Raw genomic sequence first — 13612 nt, 5'->3', positions numbered from 1 at the left:
GCAGGTGGAGGGTTGGGTTTCACCCGAGCTTGGCCAGCTGAATCCAACAGAAGGGAAAAGAGTAAAGGTATTGAAAGCAAATCCAGTGGGCTTCCCTGGTGGCTCAGTGGTAAAGAATCTGCCTGCCAGTGCAGGAAGTGGGTTCGTTCTCTGTTCTGGGTGGATCCCACATGCTGCAGGGCAACTACAACTAGGAAGCTCACAAGCTGAAATGAGGTACACCTGAACACTCTGGAGCCTGTGCTCTGTAACAGGGTAAGCCACCGCAATGAGTCGCCCACGCACTCACCGCAACTAGAGAAAAGCCAACGCAGCAACAAAGACCCAGCACAGCCAAATAAAAATTTTTTTAAGTGAAGGCAAGCTTAAAGCTGATGCTATTGTCCCCAGCATCCACTTCCCCCATCCCCAGATCCAGGAGGTGAATCCTTATTAGTGAAAGCCGATGAGAGCACATAGCATTCTTTGGTGATTGGAATGAGTCTATGAGTTGACACAGTCCCTAAGTGATCTGGTGGAGTAAAAGGACTAATTTAACAAAGCTGGAAGAAGGAGGTGCCGGCCTTAAACCAACAAGCTTGGAGACCTGGGGCACTGGTAGTGACAGTTCAGGTTATGATCTTGTGTGTGGAAGACAGTACTGGAGGTAAAGGGGCCAAAAATAGACCATGGTGTCCGAAGGGGTCCTCAGTGTTGAAATTGCCTCAGGTGTTGATAGAAGTAGGTGTGGTGAAGGCCCTGGAATGTCAGGGAGTGCTGCTGGATAGTGAGCTTATTTTGAAGGCATGGGCTTCGAGGAAGTTTGAATTTAGAAATGGCAGTGATGTAATAGACTTAGCCCACCATCAGTCATCACAGCACTCGGGGTTTAGAAAAAGAAAGCCACTACTGAAAGCTCAAAGAGAAACAGTCCTCAGCACAAGTCTACTGAGAGGTAGGCTAAGAGAACATTCAGAAAAGCAGGTGGTGGTTAAATCCATAGGGCACAGTGAGGGGTTTGAGAAGGGAGCAATACTGAGTCAGATCAGGGGCAGAAAATAGAGAGCTAACAGAATAAATAAGAGAGCTAACAGAAATTAGAAATAAATAGAGAGCTAACAGAAATTAAGGTAGTGGCACTGAATGGGAATTGAGCATCTGGCAGAGGTAAACAGGCAAGTATAGTTCATGACAGGCTCATTTCTCAGGTTCTCTACTGACACTAAGGCTGGTAGGCTGCTTTTTGGCTAGGGAAGGAGCATTTGTTAGGAATTCTGCCTCTCCCTGCTCTGAATGGTGCCTCAGATATTGGACAGCCTGCTTACATCCTTTCAGTCTAGCTGGGTGTCTTTAAAAGCTATAAATGATAAAACGTCAGCTTGCATAAATAGCTATCCAAGTGATGTTTAGCACCTCTTACTGGCTTGGGGCAGCCAGCTGTACAGCCGTTCTGTCTGGGCTGAGAAGCTGGTGATAAGGGATCTGGATGATATTTGTATATTATCTTTCTGGCTGGCTGTAGCTGGTGGGATCTCGGTTCCCTGAGCAGGGATCAGGCTTGAGCCCTCAGCAGTGAAAATGTGGAGTCTAACCACTGGACTGCCAGGTAATTCCAACGAATGATTTTTAAATAGAATAGTTATCATTTTAAGTTATTCTGGGACAGAATAAGGGGACATTGTTGTAGAAGCCCAGATAAGATGAGACCATAGATAAGGCAGTAGGAAAAGGTCAAATTTGAGATGTTATCAGAAATGGGGTTGCCAGTTTGAGGGGACTAGCTGAATGTGGAATGAGGAAGAGGGAAGAATCTGGTGTGATTGTAGAATGGTGATGAAGATAGAGCTACTCGCTAGAACAGAGGATGCACAAAGGGGAGGGGTCTGTTTGCAGCGTCTGGGGCATCCATAGGGAAGGTGTGAGAAGCAGATGTGAAGCTAAAGAATGGGCTGTTGACCACCCATCAGGTGGCTGTTGAAAGCTGTGATTGTGGAGAATAGAGTGGAGGCACAAAGATGTGAGGAATCCAGGAAGGGGAGCATCATGGAATCATGGAGAACCAAGAAGTGGTTCAGTGGGCATCAAAACCAAACAGTCCAAGAAGGGGGAGGCTGAAAAGTGTCCCTTGGGCTCAGCGGCAAGGAGACGAAGGGTGAGAGCAGGCTTGTGGAAATGTGAGGGTGTCCCCAGACTCAGCAAGTGAGTGGTGACAAGGGCTGTTGCATGCCCAACTTTCCGCATCTCAGTAACAGTCCATCCTTACAGGTTCCAGCCAAAATCCTCAGTCTATCCTGACTTCTCACTTCTTAGAGCACTCCACATCCAATGAGTCTGCAAATCCTGTTGATTCTGCCTTTGATATAGCCAGCATCTGACCACTTCTCACGACCTCTGTCCACATGGGTCCAGGACTCTTGTCTCTCACTTGGATTGTAGTATCTGCTAGGTGAGCTCCCTGCTACCAAATTCCTGCCGCACCTGTCTCCAACCAGTCCTCTTAAAAACCGTGTCAGACTCTGGGTCACTTCTCTGCTCAAAACCGTTCAGAAGCTTCCAGTCTCACTTTTGAACAAAAGTCAACACCCTACAGGAGTCTCCACAATGTGTCCCACTCCACTGCTTTCCTGCTGGTTTACACCAGCCTCACAGTTCTTTTCCTTGAATGTGCCAGCATATTCCAACCCAAGACTTTTACACTTACTTTCCCTTCTTGACAGGCAGTCTGTTTCCTCCAGGAACTGAATGGCTTTCTCCCTCTGTCGTTTCAGGGAAAGGTTAGGAAAGCCTTCCCTGACCACTCTGTTTAAAATAGCAGCCCTTCTGTGCCCACATCTTCTGACCTCCCTGCCCTGCTTGACTATTCTCCATAGTGCTTATCATCATAGGCTAATCAATAGTGCATATTCTCTTTGCCAGAAAGTGAAAGGCAGAGATTCTTGTTTGTATTTTGTGTTTACTTTCTCCCTGATACATCCACAGATCTACAAAGGTACAGAGTAAAAGCTCAGTGACTGTGTTATTACGTTGGGAAGAGGGATGACGGAAGCGAGGGCTGCCGCTGGAAGGGCAAGATAAGCTAGTAATGTTAGACCATATAATTTATGTGTTAGCCAAATGGATGCTCTTGAGAGTGACAGGGATTTGATTGCCAATTACACTGGGATGAAAAGACTGCCCGGGAGTTCTGGTCACTCCAGAGATATCAAATTTGAAGGAAGGGTTTTTTTAGGATGAAGAGACATGTTTATGTGGGGTTGGGGGAGAAGGAGCCAAACAAGAAGAGCCTTGTGATTCTGTGGTGCAACCAAATGCCTTGTTTACCCTATGCATAAAATTCAGTTTTCATAGATCATTTTGAGACACCAGGATGGAAAGGTGATTTGCAGTCAGAAAACCTGAGTTCTAGTCCTGCCAATGAAAGTAGAGGTAAATAATACCTACTTCCCAAGTTTCTTGCGAAGATGAACTAAGAAGAATACCTTATGTTTTGTTGTTCAGCTGCTAAGTCATGCCCTATTCTTTGCAACCCCATGGACTTCAGCACGCCAGGCTCCTCTGTCCTCGACTACCTCCCAGGGTTTGGTCAAATTCATGTCCGTTGAGTCAGTGATGCCATCTAACCATCTCATCCTGTCCACCCCCTTCTCTTTTTGCCTTCAGTCTTTGCCAGCATCAGGATCTTTTCCAGTGAGTTGGCTCTTGTCATCAGGTGGCCAAAGTAAAAAAAAAAAAAGTGGAGCATCAATTAGCGCTCAGTAAATGTAAGCTGTTATTATAGTAATTTTAAGTATCAACTTAGATAGGAGCTCTGAACACAAAATTGAAATTGTGGTGGCCATGAGAGTATGACTTGCAAATCTCTAACTACAGGTGGTATAACTGACCCAAGATGCTTTGCTCTGAAATCTGCCACCATGTTTGCCTTGAGGCTGTGCTTTCTAAGTGCTCCCAAGCCAATGAGTAAGCTCAGCAGAGATTCTAAAACAGTCCTGTTTCTGGAAGATGTTGAACTCCTCTGACAGCTGACTTAGACTCCATGGTAGTCTATGATTCTTCAACCCAGTATTCCTTCACTTAGGCTTGATGACTCCCCCAGCCCCCTACCCATTTTTTAAAGGTGTTTCCATAGTAAAATTCTTGCATTTTAATCCTACTGTGGGGAGGGTGGGGGTCTACTGCTTGGAGAACCCAAACTAACATAAGCATCACAGAAAAGTAAGGAGGTAAGAAAGGATTCTGGGAAGATGACGGAGTGTGAAGCACCAGGAATCTGTGCCTGTAATCTCAACAAGTACACTGGTAGAATTGGTCTGATGTAACTATTTTGAAGGCTTGCAACATACGGGGAAGACACGGTACATTGGAGATTAATTGGGGGTTTTTGTTCTTAATTGAGCAGTGACTACCCAACTCAGCCCTAAAGCGTACAGTTGTTCCTGGAACACCTTGCACATACCTTGCAGCAGCCAAAGTGAGCAATAAAGACCCTGTCCCCTAAACACTGGGACTATGTTCTGATTGTAGTCAGTCAGCTGTTTCTGATCAAGGAGGTGCAAACACAGAGATAGCAGTCGTTGTTGCACCTACCCTCATTGTTGCAAGCCTCTCCCCTCCAGCTGAAGGGACTTTCAGGGATATAAAAAGCTGGCGCCTCCCCCCTCTTCATTTTAGTCTAAAGGACAATCAAAACACCCACATACGAGGGTGGGGGGGAGTTAGTCACTTCACATGCCAGAATGGTGGGGGTGGTGAGGGGAGAGCTCAGAGAAGACCTGAAGATACCTTGAATTTACACCTCAAGCTGATCCTTGGTACAGATACAGCCTAGAGTAAAAGAAAACAAAAATACAGCAAACCCTGGAGAAGAGAGAAATGTGATTTCCAGGGTTATTACATTATTAGTTTCAGTGTCAAGTTTTTAATGACAACAATAACAAGTCATAAGGCATACAAAGAGGAAAATATGGCTCAATCAAAGGAAAGAAAACCAACAGAAACTATCCCTGAGAAAGACCTGGTAGCAGATCTACTACACAGAGCTTTTAGAACAAATGTTTGAAGAGACAGGACTGAAGATGAGAAAACAGCATATAAACAGAAGTGATGCTAGTGGTAAAGAACCCGCCTGCCAATGCAGGAGACTTAAGAGACATAGGTTCGACCTCTGGGTCAGGAAGATCTCTTGTAGAAGGAAATGGCAACCGACTCTAGTTTTATTGCCTAGAGAATCCCATGGACAGAGAAGCCTGAAGGTATTCTCTAGTCGACCTCCACACCCCCACCCTAGTTGCTGGCAACTGAAATAAAGCAAAATTTCCACCAAAAAAAAAAAAACACTAGGCAAAATAAATTTTTTAAGCTTTAAAAGATTAAAATACTGACAAACTGCTAGGCTAGGTCCAGGAGAGGATGAAAGTGTAGAAAAGGAAGTGATTTTCAGGGCTTCCTTTCCCCTGGACATGTTTGAAAATCTAGAAGAGACAACGGAGACTGGGTGCTTATCTGGAAGTGTAAGTTTGCTGGCCTGGAAGAGGCAGTTGTAACTGCTGGAGGGCCCACTGAGCATGTGAACCCTTGTGTATTACCCCATGCTTTGAGTTGAGGACTTTGAAAGGTTACCATGGTAGTAAATTAACCAACCCTCACATAGATTGCCACCTGACTTGGAGTCATATGGGGGCCCAGAGATCTGAAGCCCTGCTGCTGCTGCTAAGTCGCTTCAGTCATGTCCGACTCTGTGCGACCCCACAGACAGCAGCCCACCAGGCTCCCCCGTCCCTGGGATTCTCCAGGCAAGAATACTGGAGTGGGTTGCCATTTTCTTCTCCAATGCATGAAAGTGAAAAGTGCAAGTGAAGTTGCTCAGTCGTGTCCGACTCCTAGCAACCCCATGGACTGCAGCCTACAAGGCTCCTCCATCCATGGGATTTTCCAGGCAAGAGCACTGGAGTGGGTTGCCATTGCCTAGACTTCAATAAAGGTGATCCTGAATTGCTGGTTCCACTACCCCCACCCCAGGCACCCAGCTTAAGCAAGTAAAATATTATTCGTGGAAAATAATATAATCCTAGGCTTTGAATTATTTCAATGAATGTTTCACAAGTGCCAAATCAAGCATACATTCAAAGATGATCAGGTCTACAGGAGACAAGTCATCACGAACAAGGACTAGTAGAAGGGAGAAGCAGCAGACAGTGGAAAAAGACCCACAGGTAGCCCAGAGGCCAAAAATACTAGACATAGAATGTAAAGCAGCTATGTTTACTGTTTCATTAGATGAAAGACTCGAAAATTTTAGGATGTGTTATGGGCTGAATTGTGACTCTCTCCAACCCAAATTCATATATTTAAATCCTAATCCCCAGTACTTTCCAATGTGACTCTATTTGAACATAGAGTCTTTAAAGAGATAAGGTTAAATGAGATCATGGACTTGAGGCTTAATCCAATATACCTGATGTCCTTATAAGAAGAGATTAAGACATAGACACACGCAAGGAAGGACCATGAAGGCTCCAGAAGAGGACAGGCTTCTACAATCTAAAGACGGAGTGTTCGGAGAGAAACTAACTCTGCCTACACCTACACCTTGAACTTTCAGCCTGCAAGAATGTGGGGAAATAAATTTCTATTGTCTAAGCCACCCAACATACATTATTCTGTTATAGCAACCCTGGCAAACTAATAGGAGGGAACCAGAAACTATAAATTGACAGCAGATTTTTAAAAATTAAACAGATGGAAATCTGAGACTAAAACTACAATACACCAAAGAAATCAATAGACAGGTTCAGAAGCTAGTTAAAAGCTGAAGATAAAAAGGGAATTCCCTGGTGGTCTAGTGATTAGGAATCCACGCTTTCACTGTTGAGGGCCTGGGTTCAGTCCTGGTCAGAGTATGAAAATCTCACAAGCCATGCAGTGCAGTCAAAAAATAAAAATAAATATTAACTGAGAGATAGCTGAAGGAAATCATTTCTAATGAAATACAGAGAATAAACAATGTGGAAAATAGAGGAGAAAAGCTAAGAGATAGAGAATATAGTAAGAAAATCAACCAGTCTGTAATTGTAGCCACAGAAGAAAGGAAAAAGGAGAAAATTGAAGAGATAATGACTAAGACTCAATCAGAAATGACTGGGGTGGGGAGAAAGGGAGACACCAAAAGAGTCAAGAATCCCAAAGAGGTTAAATAAAAAGAAATCCACATCGAAACACATCAAAAATGATACCACAATTTTTTTTTTAAATGGCAAAAGAATATATTACAAGGAGCCAGGGAGAAAAAAAGATTACTTGCATAGGAGTGACATTTAAGCTGATATTTCTCAACAAAAACAACGGATGCCAGAAAATAGTAAAATGATAGTCTCAGAGTAGAAAAATATCTTCAATGACCTGAAAGAAAATAATTGCCAACCTAGGATTCCATACACAGTAGGATGTCAAGGTGAAGAAAAAAGACATTTAGAGATAATAATGAAGAACACTCACAAGCAGCATATGGGCATTAACAAGCAGAAGATAATGATCCTATTTGAAATATTAGAAGATATAAAAGGAATGAAAAGCAAAGTAAGAATTAAGTCCTAAACCAAGGTTGCCTACCTCTGAGCTGGGGTAGAAGCAAAAGCTGCCTGACACTAGAGAAAAATAGGAAACTCGTTACTAAGATCCTGAATTGATACAAAACAGAAATCTGCTTCCTAGTGGGAGGGCAGGAAACTCCCAGCCAAGACCCACTGTCATCACAAGGCGGAGGTCAGAAGCTCAGGTGCACAGGGCCCGTCTATGACAGGCTGGAGCAGAACTGAGAAAACCTCTGCCACCAACATGAGCCTTGTGTCATAAAGCAAGCAATGGCAAGCTGTTTCTGGGGAAGCAACGAGAGCATGGAGAGGGATTTCCTTTGGTGCCAGCATGCAGGAAGTTTTAAATGCCAAGACTCAGTAACACTAAGAAAAACTCTGGATTCCAGGTCTCAAACTAAGCACAAGGTATCAGCAGAAGTGAAGAATTGCTTAGATGTGCTCATCACATGATGACACAGCGGAAGAAAACGTCTTGATCTTAAAGATATGTCCGTAGACATTATACAAACCAAAGCATGGGGAAAACAGACCATTGAAGAGATGTGACACAATATCCAGCATGTGACTGAAGTAGCTGCTGAAGACAGGAAAAATGTAGCAGAAGAAACATTTGAAAAATTAATGGCTGCAAATTTTCCAAAGTCAATGAAAGCTAACACATCACAGATCCAGGAAGCTCAGAAAACATGAAGCAAAATTAACACAAAGGAAAAAATACATCCAGGCACATCATAGTCAGATTTAAGAAAACCAAAGACGGAGAAAATCTGACAAACAGCCAGAGAGAAACAAAGGAACTACAATATGAACTACAGCAGACTTTTGATTTAAAAACTATGTAAGCTAGCAAACACTAGCATGACATCTACAAAGTGCTGAAAAAGGATGAGGGAGTCAACCTAGAATTCTATACTCGGCATAAACATCTTTCAAAAATGGAAGTGAAAGATTCTGTTTTCATCATAGGTGAGTTCAAAGCTTCCATCTCTATCTTGGGAGTCACCTACATTTGTCTTGTTTCATTACTGGTGGTATTAACTCTTACCACTTGATTAAGATATGTCCACTGTGCTCATCACTGCAGAATTAAGTATTATGTACTTCTTAGTTAATAAATTACATGTATTGCCATTTTACTGTAAAGCTTTTTCTTTTTCCCCACTTATTTAATTATTCATATCTCTAGGAACTAGTGGATTCTTATTTTTATTCACAGAGTTAAAATCCATTACTGTCACTATGTATTTTGATGATCAAATTGTTCCAGATAAAATTAGAGGGAACCCTTTAATCTGGCTTCTGAATCATTTAGACACATTTCCATCATTCCTTGAGCACATTCTTACTTTCTGGAACAAGATGCTCCAAGCTTATTTTGTACTTTCCTTGACTCTCCTTGGGGTTCTGCATGGTATTCAGAAATCAAGATATGAGCTTGCCCTTGGGGGTCATTGCTTCTTTGCCTGTCTAGGGGATGTACAGTCGTACAGTCAGCCCTCAGTACTCATGGGGCATTGGTTCCAGAACCACACCGGTCCGCTCCCTCCCCTGCCAACCACAACCATACCAAAATCCCTGAATGCTCAAATCCTTTATATAAAATACTGTAGTACCGTGGGCTCTTCATATTTCCAGTTCCATGTCCATGGTTACAGAAGGCTCTGTGTATATATATTACACACATGTACATATACAACAGTATTTCTACCTTTATCTACATATATTAAAAGCTGTATGTTCATCCGCATACCTCCAATTCCAATCCAACATCTCAAGATTTATTCTAGTCTTCCCCCTTTCCAACTCTGTAAATCCATTCTATGACAGAAGACTGGCTCCAATTACTTCCAGCGTATATACTTATTTGGGCTTCCTAGGTGATTCAGTGGTAAAGAATCCTCCTGCAATGCAGGGGATGAGGGTTCAGTCCCTGGGTCAGGAAGATCCCCTGGAGAAGGAAATGGCAACCCACTCCAGTATTCTTGCCCGGGAAATCCCATGGACAGAGGAGGCTGGCGGGCTACAGGCCATGGGGTCACAAGTCAGATATGAATGAGCGACAAAACAACAACAAATTTACTTATTTGTTCAATCCCCTTATATGTAACCAATCTCCAAACCTGCCAACCAAGGACTCTTCAGCTTTGTGGCAACCACATGGGCCACCAACACAGTCAGGGAGAGATGGTGCTTCAGGTTTTGACTCTGTGACTCCATAGCATTGTGTCAGTCCTTTGATGCTCTAAAGAATTGTTTACCCTTTCCTTACAGTTTTTTCTTTTTAAAAAAATTTTACTGAAGTACAGTTGATTTACAGTTGATGTACAGTTGAAGTGCAGTACCCTGGAGAAGGAACTAATAATACCCACTCCAGTATTCTGGCCTGGAGAATTCCATGGACTGTATAGTCAATGGGGCTGCAAAGAGTCGGACACGACTGAGCGACTTTCACTCACTCACAGTTGATTTACAACATAATGTTAATTTCTGCTGTTCAGCAAAGTGATTGTTTCCTCCACATTTCTATTTGTTTTTAACAAGACTGTGTAGAATCCAGAACAAAATTGCCTGCAGTATTCTCATAAATTGAACTAAGGATTAGTTTTATGTGCTCTCTGAGGAGAGATGGTCAGGAAGCACTTCTTTGGGTGTTGTCCATTCTTCATGTCCAATTTTGCCTGGGTCAGGTTTAGTTGTGTTCCCACAGTCTTCCCAACTCTAGACAAAATCTTAAATTGACCCACTTTCATTGTATCCAGTTATTCAGTGGTAGCTCAGTTGAAATTCTCATCCAGAAAAGGAGAAGCAACACACAGCTCTCACTAGCCTACACCTGCCTTTCCGAGATGCTCCCGAATCACCCAGAGATCTCCTGAAAATGCTGAATCTCTTTCTCCTAGTCTGCAGCGCAGCCTGAAATTCTTCCCTTCTGACAAGGTTTTGGGTGATGTGATGCTTGTGGCCGGAAGACTCGGCTTTGAGTGACAAGAGTCTTCATCACCTTTATTCCAATGGGAAGTATATAAAATTACAAACCAGCAAAACTTAGATGTATTTTTAACCTTTTCATTTTCAAACACAGAGAAGAACAGAGTGAACCCCGAAGTACCACTGACATTTACCAATCTTATTTTATAAATTGTCCCTACCCTGGCAATGGCACCCCACTCCAGTACTCTTGCCTGGAAAATCCCATGGACGGAGGAGCCTGGTATGCTGCAGTCCATGGGGTCGCTAAGAGTTGGAAACGACTGAGCGACTTCACTTTCCCTTTTCACTTTCATACATTGGAGAAGGAAATGGCAACCCACTCCAGTGTTCTTGCCTGGAGAATCCCAGGGATGGGGGAGCCTGGTGGGCTGCCGTCTATGGGGTCGCACAGAGTCGGACACGACTGAAGCGATTTAGCAGCAGCAGCAGCTGACTTTTCTATTCCTAGAGCAGTTTTAAAGAAAATCCAGCCGTTACATTGTTTCAGTGTGCATGTCTGACAGACAAGGCTTAAAAATGATAAGCAGTGTCATTATCACATAAAATGAATAATACATATGACACAAAATTAACCAGAATTCCTTGACATCATCTAATACTCAGTTCCTATCTATACTCTCAGATGCAGGCAATAGATGAGTGTCGTCTGGTCAGATACTCCAGCACCTCGTTCACACCCCCTTAGCTGAACATCTGTTACCACGGCACTCAGGCTTTCCTTCGAGGCTGAGGGCACAGGTATATCCCTCCCCAAACCATCTTTTATGGCCTGCCAATTTCATTCTTAGCTTCTCTGATGGCTCAGATGGTCAAGAATCTGCCTGCAATGCGGGAGACCTGGGTTTGACCCCTGCGTCAGGAAGATCCCCTGGAGAAGGGAATGGCAACCCACTCCAATAATTCTTGGCTGGAGAATCCCATAGATGAAAGAGCCTGGAGGGCTTCGGTCCATGGGGTTGCAAAGAGTAGGACACAACTGAGCAACTAACACTTAATTTCATCCTTGAAAGAACTCTGCTAGTAAAATAATAACAGCACAACCTACCTGGGTCTCCTCTCAGTCCTCTAGCCTTGCAGCTGGGATAGGAAACAGGAGGCCTGGACAGTTGACCTTGTCACAGGTTGGCAGACAAGGTGACCGTGATGTAAACATTTGAAAGAGAAGAAGCCTGGGGGGGTCAGGCTTCCCAAACTTCTAGCTGCAAACTCGGAACTCTTCCCAGGCGTCCTCCCATTGCCAGGACCCACTGGGTTATAAGTGGTCGTCTGACTCTCCACCTGTCCAGTCTTCGGCTATGGGCACAGAAGACTTCCCTTCACAAAGGATCGCACAGAAGTTTGCTCCCACTTGGCTGTAGGGCCACCTTCTGGCCTGGTGCTTGTCTCCGTCACAGCCCATCCCTGAAGCAGCCAGCACACTCTATCCCAGCATTTTCCTACCAAGTCCCAGGCCTCTGGTGGTCTGTGTGCGACAGAAGTCAAACTCAAAACTGTTTCAGTGGAAAGGGGTTTATTTATTTACTGGGAGGGTGCAGTGTCCTCATGGAACGGCCTGGTCTCAGGAAAGGCAGAGGGAGAGGGGCTTCCTCTCGTCTTTCTCGCCTCTTGTTTCCCCTGCCTTTCAGGACTGCCTCAGAGGGGGTGAAAATGTGGCTGCCACAGCCCCGAGCTTCAGGCCTCACGGAAGTGCCCTCAGTGTGCTGAGCTCTGGTGCCCAGGTCCACCACATGGCCACCTCAAGTCCATTAGGTTGGGATGCCTGGAGGTGGCGGGCAGGGCTGGACCTCAGCTCCCCAGGTGACTTGAATGTGCGACCAGAGCCAAGAGCCCCTACGTCACAGTGTCAGGCGCCCAGAGAGACTCTTCCATAGCTCTCATCCACAGTTCGAGAGGCAGGGCTCTGGTGAACCCATTTAGGCACAGCCACCCACCCCCCTCTAGCCCCTCAGGCGCCCCCATGTACACGCAGCTGCTGCCAGGCCAGGCCACCCGTGGACGATCCCACAGCAGCTCTGCCGTCTGCTTCTCCCCTCCCTTCTCCTGAAGCTGGACGGTCAACTTGTCTGACCTCACCTCTCAGAGGCACGTCGGGGAGAAGGTTGAGCTGCGTCCTTGGGATCTGTGACTGGGTAGGAGATGTCACTGGAAGCCAGAAGAGAATTGGCTGAGGAGGGCAGGGGAAGGCAAGGGACAGTTCTTTCCGAGAGCTGTGGTCAGCTCCTTCTGGTTGGGAGAGACAGAGGGCAGAGGCCAGAGAGAGACCCAGGGTCCCGGGAGGACGTTTGGGGTGGGCAACACCTGAGCATCAGAGCAGGTGCTCATCTGGGTTAATTTTCCCTACATTCCTTTGAGGAAGTCTCTCGCTTCTATTAGAAGAGGAAATTGCAACCCACTCCAGTATTCTTGCCTGAAAAATCCTGTGGAGAGAGGAGTCTGGCGGCCTACAGTCCAAAGGATACCAAAGAGTGGGACATGACTAAGTGAATAAGCATGTGCACACACTTGCTTCTTTACTAAGGAGATGATAACTGTACTTCAAGACCAAAAGCCCTTCCAGCTCTGCCCACAGCCCTGTGTGAGGCCAGAGCTCCAGCCACTATCTCAGGCAGCCTCAGGAGGGCAGGAAAAGTGGGGTCTCAGCAGACTGGAGAGGAAGAGGGATGGGTGTGGGAGAGGTGGCAGCACTGGGCTGGGAGCAGAGCTTCCGACACTCCTGCAAGGCCCTAACGTCCTTCCCTCTGGCACTTCTCCAGGCAGCCAACTCCTCCTCGGTGTCCTCTCACCCGGCTCTGACCCCCAGCACCAAGTGAGAGGGCGTCCCTGGGATCACCCCCTTTCCCAGGAGGGCTCCGGGACAGCTAGAGCGGCAGGGCTGCGTCTCCGACTAAGGAGGTGCTGGTGCCAACCTAAGGACAGGCAGGGAGGATCCTGACCAGCTTGGATGTGCTGTGTAACCTTCAATGGACCTGTTTCCCCGTCTTTGTGCCCAAGGGTCCCAGGGTCCAGCTCTGCCATACCAGAGACGGATCAAATGACACCACACTCGGAGC

Source organism: Giraffa tippelskirchi, chromosome 5 (genome assembly GCF_054371585.1).
Source record: "Giraffa tippelskirchi isolate mGirTip1 chromosome 5, T2T-mGirTip1v1.2.pri, whole genome shotgun sequence".
Lineage (NCBI taxonomy): Eukaryota > Metazoa > Chordata > Mammalia > Artiodactyla > Giraffidae > Giraffa > Giraffa tippelskirchi.
This window is presented reverse-complemented; position numbering follows the sequence as displayed.